Source organism: Mandrillus leucophaeus, unplaced genomic scaffold (genome assembly GCF_000951045.1).
Source record: "Mandrillus leucophaeus isolate KB7577 unplaced genomic scaffold, Mleu.le_1.0 Scaffold79, whole genome shotgun sequence".
Taxonomy (NCBI): domain Eukaryota; kingdom Metazoa; phylum Chordata; class Mammalia; order Primates; family Cercopithecidae; genus Mandrillus; species Mandrillus leucophaeus.
The window spans coordinates 1788938-1796981 of NW_012108585.1; the positions used below are offsets into that span (position 1 = coordinate 1788938).

At 48.6% G+C, this 8044-nt stretch overlaps 2 protein-coding genes across 3 annotated transcripts in view; one reads left to right on the forward strand and one right to left on the reverse strand.

Moving 5' to 3' along the window:
• FBXL14 (F-box and leucine-rich repeat protein 14) overlaps window positions 1-8044 on the reverse strand; it is a 49755-nt gene that overhangs the window by 26016 nt on the left and 15695 nt on the right. The window lies entirely within an intron of this gene.
• Window positions 405-8044, forward strand: part of WNT5B (wingless-type MMTV integration site family, member 5B) — an 85625-nt gene continuing 77985 nt past the window's right edge. The window contains exon 1 of the mRNA XM_011967145.1: window positions 405-577. The gene's annotated coding sequence lies outside the window, so the exon portion shown is untranslated. The remainder of the gene's footprint in view (window positions 578-8044) is intronic.

Consider the following 8044-nt stretch of genomic DNA (forward strand, 5'->3'; position numbering starts at 1 on the left):
TGGAGGCTGGGGTGAGGGGAGGCTGGTGGCAGCGATGTGGGTGGAGGCTGGGGTGAGGGGAGGCTGGTGGCAGCGGTGTGAGTGGAGGCTGTGGTGAGGGGAGGCTGGTGGCAGCAGTGTGGGTGGAGGCTGGGGTGAGGGGAGGCTGGTGGCAGCAGTGTGGGTGGAGGCTGTGGTGCGAGGAGGCTGGTGGCAGTGATGTGGGTGGAGGCTGTGGTGCGAGGAGGCTGGTGGCAGCCGTGTGAATGGAGGCTGGGGTGGGGGAGGCTGGTGGCAGTGGAGACACCTCAGGAGGCAGGGACAAGGATAGCCACTGAGAGCTGGTAAAGGCCACCCTGCTACGTAGCCAGAAAGTTTGCAGAACCTTCTTTTCAGGGATCTGAAATTCAAGTTCTCAGATGGCCCAGATCATCAGTGTTCAAAAACCTCAGGAAGCTTGCAGTCCTGCCTCGTGCCTGCTGGAACTGGATGTGGGCAGGAGGCTGTGGGAGCGGGCCACGCCAGCAGAATCCCGCCATACTCTGGAGACTTACTCAGGTCACGGCCCCTGGTGTCCCGAGGGTCATCTCAGTGTCATGTGAGTATTAGTGTGGCTATTGGAAAGGATTTGGTACGCGTTTATTTGAAAAGTTAGGAGTTTTTTTTTTTTTAATTATGTTTGATAAATTTAGTAGAATATTTTGAAAGCACTTTTTAGCCAGTAATGAATGAACAGATTGCTCCTGAACTAAATGGAGGGATCTAAACACATCATCTCAGTACAACAGTATGTCTGAAAAATATCTCTGCTTCTCTTTTATTTGCCCTTTAAAGTCTGTGCAAACAAATGTGAACGGCCTCAGGACTCTAAGAATAATATTTTTCTAGGGATGTGTATGGACAGATAAACAAAACCCCAAGGGAGAAAAAACTTCTATTTAAATAAAAATAAAGATCCCCTACAGCTCCATCCTCCTCTGCTCAGTGGGTTTGCTTTATTTCACTTTGAGATAAAAGTAGTTTGGATGATTAAGAGTGGAACAAAAAGAAAGTATTTATGTCTGTCTAATCTATCTATCGCTATCTATATAATCTATCTTATCTATCTAAGCTTATCTATCTGTCTCATCTATCGACCTCTCTGTCTATCTGGTTTTGAATAGTCCATATTGCAGCCATCAGTAGTCGATCTTTTGCATCCCTGGGGTTAATGGTTCTTTGAGCAGACGCTGACACTGTGCCGCTCAGGATCGCGTGGGGAAAACAACCGCTTCCTCACTGGTCAGTGCTAATCCTGTGCTCATGCTCTGCTCCCCCTTGGAATCTCCCGTCTGAAGCCCCTGTAGGCCTCTGGGATCCTCCGAATCAGCCGCAGGCTGGGATCCTTGCTGCAGGAGGCTGCTGTGGGCTTCTGCCCATGCTGTGGGTCACGAACTGCAGCCGACAGGCGTGGGAGCCTAGGAAGGCACCTGGCGGCTTCTCGGTAGGAAAATAGTGTGGAGTGCGTGCGATCGTGTTTGAGGAAGCGTCGTGAGAGGGTCACTGTCTCTGTGGTAGTGTCCTTAGGGAACTGTCTTTGCCTGGATCCTGGGGTCAGGTTTGGCATGAACTCTGACCTTCCTCCCTCTGCAGGATCTTCAGTAGAAAGGTCCTGTCCTGAGGAAATGCTCAGAGGCACTTCTCTTGCTGATGAAGCCTGCCTGCATGTGTGTTTTTGTCCTCATGGAGATGCACATGACGAATCGCATGCAATGCCTCAGCACAGCCCAACAGGTTTTTTCTGTTTACACTTAACTAGCCTTGGACAGTGGGAGGAAGCCTTAAATATTTCCTTTTCTTCTCACAAACCCTTTATCTAATAAAACAGAATTACTGCAGATGAAGCAGGGAGTGATTCAAATTGTCATTGAAATCAAGGACCTGGTTTGGTTTGGCCTCCCTGGGAAAGTTTTTAGCTTGACACAGCGTTTTAGCTATGCTGATTTAGTTTTAGCTACGCTGATAACGTCTGTACAGGATAAACCGACCAGGGCAGAAGGCAGGGTGGCAGTGCCCGTGGTGGGGTGCAGCACGGCGGCAGGCAGTGTTGGTCACTGAGTGCTGGGCTGGCCCCTCCACTCCTCCATATTTCTGTACCAGTAAAATCAGGTTGAAACTGGCATCAAGGGCAGCTTCAAGAAGGCGGGGAGAGACTACGAGGACGCAGTGCAGAGGCTGTCACCCTCTGGAGCTACTGCTCGGGGACTGAGAAGGAATTCCGTCTTGAATACATGTTAACCTCAGTTCCCGCTCCTTATCTGGACTGGCTGGCTCCCTTCTGCGCCAAGAAACTGAAGCCCAGCTCTGTAAAGCCGCAATTCCCAACTATTTTCCCCCTAAAATACACGAGACGCACTCCCATGGGGCATATCTAGATTGCAGGCTGCGGTACAGATAAATCAGGCTGTGGGTTGGGCGCAGTTCCCAGTAAAACCCCACTTCTTTCTCTCCCACTCAAGAAAGCAGACCTCCATACGAGTACGCGGGAGATGGTGCTCCGTCGTCCCAGCCCTTGGCGTGGGACTCGGCCTGTAAAAGCTGCCAAATAAATATTTACTAAGTGAAAGATAGCCCTGAATCCACACTAATTTGTGTTTTTTAAAAGTCATTCATAAACTTTAGCATTTTAACTATTAGTTAGTAATTAATCCCAATAAACCGGCAGGATTTTGTGATTGTGAAACTGTTGCAACGTGTTGGCCAGCAGGAATATTTGTTAGCATTTTTATGGGCTCTTAAAGTGGTCTTAGCCGTGTCACTGATAAAGCCAGCCACAGACTTTATCAGCCCTGCCGTTGGCTGTCAGCACTGCCTGGATAAACTCCTCATCCTTCCCAGGGAGAAACTTCTAGCAATGCTTAAGCAGGAGGCCAGGGAAGAGAGAACCTTGATGCTGCCTGCTTACCACAGGCCCTCTGGGGCCTCTGCCCTGTGTGGACAAATGCTTCATTTCAAGATCGTATACAAATCAAGAGCAAGCGTCTCCTAGCAGCGCTGAGTGTGGGGCTCTTGCCACCTCACTGCTGTTGGAACTCTGGAGTTCGGGCCAAAGGATGCAGCCCCTCTCGGGGGAGGGCAGTGGGGTTAGGTGAAGATTCAAGAGCTCCTCTTTGCCTTGTCATCTAGTTGTCCTATTCTGGGGGAATTTTAAATAAGGATTAAAAAAAAAAAAAGGACTTATGTATTATTTTTAAGGGCAGCCTTAAATAGGCAGGCATATTGTAATAAAAATGATTTTTCAACCCTGCGGTGTGGAGACTGCCAGTCAAATACAGTGATGGCCATTATCACGCCCCTGCCCCTGCCCCCAGCCTGGAGGAAACAGAGTGCAGAGTTAGAATGGTTTTGGAGCATTCATGGCTGCTGGGAGATGCCCGAGAGGGCTTTGAGGGCAGGGCAGGGTGAGCAGGGAGCTCACCGCAGGAGTGCAGAGATCACCCCAAGCAGGGTCTGCAGATGCTAACTTCAGGAGACCAGGCATGGAGATGGCAGGTGAAACAGATAAGTATGCCCCAAAAATGACGGGAAAAGAGTGAACCGGGATCACTTAGAAATCGGAAGCAATACAACAAAGGCTAAAGATATTTGAGCAGGATTTCAGTGTAGATATGCTCTTGGATGTCACGAACATAAACAGAGGAGCTAACGAAAACACTGCAGAGACGCATGGCTCCATTGCCCCCTGTAGTTACCCCACCTAGTGTGACCAGGAGAAGCTGATACTTCTTTTCTCTGTGGATTCAGGGGCATTCCCCACCTATTTTAGGTATGCCAGTTTGACGTGATGAACTTTAGACTGATAACATTTCATCATTGAGATATAATTTCCTTCTGTTTTTAGACCCTGAATAAAATTTTCTTTAACGGGGAAGCACATATTTTATACTTAATTCTAATTATGTTCATCTTTTTTTTTGAATTATTTAGCTACCTCTAATAGACAGTCTGAAAGATGATTACATTCCACCGTACTAACATTTTCAACGACCCTGAAAGACCTGAGATGCATTGCTGCTACTATTTTATCAAATTATTGTTTCTAAAATGCTGTTTTACTCTTCTAGTAGGAAGAGTGACTTTTAAATAATGGATATTGGCCGGACATGGTGACTCACACCTGTAATCCCAGCACTTTGAGGGGCCGAGGTGGGTGGATCACCTGAGGTCAGGAGTTCGAGGCCAGTCTGGTCAACATAGTGAAACCTCATATCTACTAAAAATACAAAAATTGGCCGAGCATGATGGCGGGTGCCTGTAATTCCAGCTACTTGGGAGGCTGAGGCAGGAGAATCACTTGAACCGGAAGGCAGAGGTTGCAGTAACCCAAGATTGCGCTACCACACTCCAGCCTGGGTGACAGAGCGAGACACCGTCTCTAAAATAAAATAAAACAATGGATAGTTTGTCCAACATGGTATGTTAAAAGGGCAGAGAAGCTGAAGAATGATGATGAAGACTAAAATAACGATGATAAGCAAAGACCTGAACAGGCATCTGTGCAGTGATTCGGGGGGTGTCCGTGAGCGGCGGCTTCGGAGCAGCTCTCCTGTAACGCACACTTATCTCACGGTTCCCCCCTCATTTAAGAGTCAGACCACTGTAGGCTTTGCTTTAGAGACATTCCACTGTGTGCTTTGTTGCTCATCTTTTTTTTTTTTTTTTTTTTTTGAGGCGGAGTCTCGCTCTGCTGCCCAGGCTGGAGTGCAGTGGCCGGATCTCAGCTCACTGCAAGCCCCGCCTCCCGGGTTCACGCCATTCTCCTGCCTCAGCCTCCCGAGTAGCTGGGACTACAGGTGCCCACCACCTCGCCCAGCTAGTTTTTTGTATTTTTTAGTAGAGACGGGGTTTCACCGTGTTAGCCAGGATGGTCTCGATCTCCTGACCTCGTGATCCGCCCGTCTCGGCCTCCGAAAGTGCTGGGATTACAGGCTTGAGCCACCGCGCCCGGCTGTTGCTCATCTTTCTAGAGGTGCTCATCTTCATCTCAAGTAGGGTGAAGCTTTTTCACTCCTGGAGAAAGCTGTGACAACATTTTTGGGACAAGCAGCAGGTGTGCCTCAGCAAGCCTGTCGTTATCTGGGGAGGGGGCTCCAGATAACACACTTCTACTTCCTTTCTTTAGGGAAACAACATGGTCCCCTCCTCCTGTAACACTCCCCAAAAGAAGTATGAAAGCCAACATAAAATGCGAATATGATATTTGCATTGAGTATTAAATATAATATCTTCAATGTAGTATTTGTGCTTCTCTCTATCCAGTTCTCAATTGTTTAGGGATCTTCTGAGGGCAAACCAAAAATGTCAATAAAGCAAAATATATCAATAAGGCATCATACTGATGAAAACAAAACCAGAGGTTTTAAAAAATAATCTGGGCCGGGTACGGTGGCTCACACCTGTAATCCCAGCACTTTGGGAGGCTGAGGTGAGCAGGTCATCTGAGGTCAGGAGTTCAAGACCAGCCATGGTCAACATGGTGAAACCCCGTCTCTACTAAACACAAAAACTAGCCAGGCATGATGGTGCGCACCTGTAATCCCAGCTACTCGGGAGGCTGAGGCGGGAGAATCGCTTGAGGGGAGGGGGAGGTTGCATTGGGCAGAGATCGCGCCATTGCACTCCAGCCTCGGCAATAGGATGAGACTCCGTTTCAAAAAAAAAAGTAGTTATCAATTTTTTGTTTTTGACCAAAAGTATTTCAGGAACTTTGAAGAAAGGACCTGAAAATTATTACTCAGGCTGGTATTTAGTTTGAAATGTACGCTGACTTTTAACTCTCAGAGCTCAACGGTCTAATCCTTGATCATTCCAGAGTGAGTTTAGGAATTTGTAGTCATTTCCTTTTCACTAGGTATTTGCATACATCACTAACCAGCTGGGATTAGAATGAGCAATCTCTTGATGCTGAAACAGAATGATGAGAACTCAGGGCAGCTTGAAATGTTCGTCCTCATCGATTAATCCTTAATGAACCCTCATGCATGGATGACATCAAAGAAGGTCCTTTGCAATGTGCAGGAAGACAAACCGCCTTCCGTCGTGTACATTCTTAAACGAAGGTTCCAAGAGATGGATACACATAGTTCACATTTGAGGTTCCAATAGACCGATACACATAGTTCACACTTCGTATTTTTAGCCATGTTTTGCCCCAAGATGAAACATTTGGAGTAACGTGGACGTTTGCTCAGTGGCGAGGGAAGGGTCAGTGTGTGTATCTAGGAGGAAGGCTCTCTGGCCGGGTTGGGAACGTGACCTCTTGCCCTCCAAAGCCTGGGTTGCCCAAGTTAATGCCTCCAATCTTGCAGTGTATGGACACAGAGCGAACGCTCCCCTCTGAATACAGACCAGAGGTTAGAGGTTAATGAATGGGTGCTCTCTCCACACTCGGGACCCCGTTCAATAGTGCTTTTATACATAAGGGCTTAAATGGGGTCAGAAAAGGACCTGCATATTGCTTCCAAACTCTCTCCATCTTTTTGAAGCAATAGCATTCAAAGATGACATCCTTCCACCTGGGAAGAGAGAGATGAAGCTCTTGTGCTTGGAGAACTGGACGGCTACTCCCGGCTCAGTGTGTCTCAAAACAGGACCAAATGGAAAACAAAGTGGGGGGCAGGTCCTTGCTGCCCCCTATTCTTCTCTAGTAATCCCTTAAAAAATAATTGCGGACCCCAACCTCTGGCCTCCAGCACATTTTCCACTTGATTAGAGGCCTTTGTGAGGTGGGGAAAGGGACCTGCAGACTTGTATATTGTGCCGGGGCCTGAAATGTCCAGCTGGGGGTTTTTCCCATCAAAAGGGGATTTTAGTAAAACCATTATCAGGGGCTTAGAGGAGAAAAGCTGTTGAGTGCAAGACAGGGGCAGATTAGCATTAGGGGGCTTGTTTTTGGCACCAGTGGAAGAGTGGGAAGGTGTTTGCAGCCACTTGCACACAAGTTCCTTAGTTTCTCTGCAAGTTCCTGGCAGGTACCGAGGTAGGAATGAATGCAGGAGTGGGAAGTAACAGGCTCGAAAATGGCACAGGGAGGCCTTATCTCTGAGGCATCACATGGAAAGCAGCCCAAATCAGGAAGGACTGCACGGTGGTGTTGATACCTGCTTCGGTGTGTAGACCGTGGGACTGGCCTCCTTGCTGTTATGTACGGCCACGCCACCTGGAATCCCCCGCCCGCAACACTACACCCGTCTTGACAGTTTCCATAGACGGCGATAGGAAATTCAGAAACTGGGAAGTGGCCATGCTGGAGTCCTTTAACGGGAAAATGGACACCTTTAGGGTGGGGGGTGCGGGTGCTGGTAGGGGCTAAAAGAGTACAGAGGAAGGTCACGAAAGCCGCAGCAGTGGCTGTCAGCCTGCGAATCAGGGTCTGGGCTGTGTGGATTTGCAGACCAAGCCACAGGAGCCTCCTGGGAAGAGGGTTTGGGGAAAGTCACCTAAAACAGAAACGTGTGTCGTCTTGGGATTACTGGAGCCCTCAGCGATACCTTCCTCTGCCAAATGGAGCACAGAAACCGGAGTCGTGGGGGCTGGATGGAGAATGTTGAACCCAGTGGAGTAACTGCTGCCTGAAGGGTCCCTGTGAGGAATGTCAGAGCCGGCCCGCCCCGGAAGCACTTTTTCCTATTTGTCCTCTCTACACTGTTGCTCTAGCTTGTCTTCCTGGCAAAAACAGGTGTGGATTACAACAACATTGGTCCTGACTGCTGTGAGCACAGAGCTGGAATGAGAACCACATGTCTCTGTGTAGGACATTTTCGGGCTTGCAGTACTGTCACCTCAGAGGTCTCAGTCACAGGAACACCCTCACGCCAGCCTGGTGGCCACATTCGCAAGAGATCTGTCTAAAGTCAAATTCAAACAACCACAGAAAGAGGGCCTACCTTCTCGAAAATGAAGCCCAGGGCCGGGCGTGGTGATTCACGCGTGTAATCCCAGCACTTTGGGAGGCTGAGGCGGGCAGATCACCTGAGGTCAGGAGTTCAAGACCTGCCTGGTCAACATGGTGAAACTCCATCTCTAC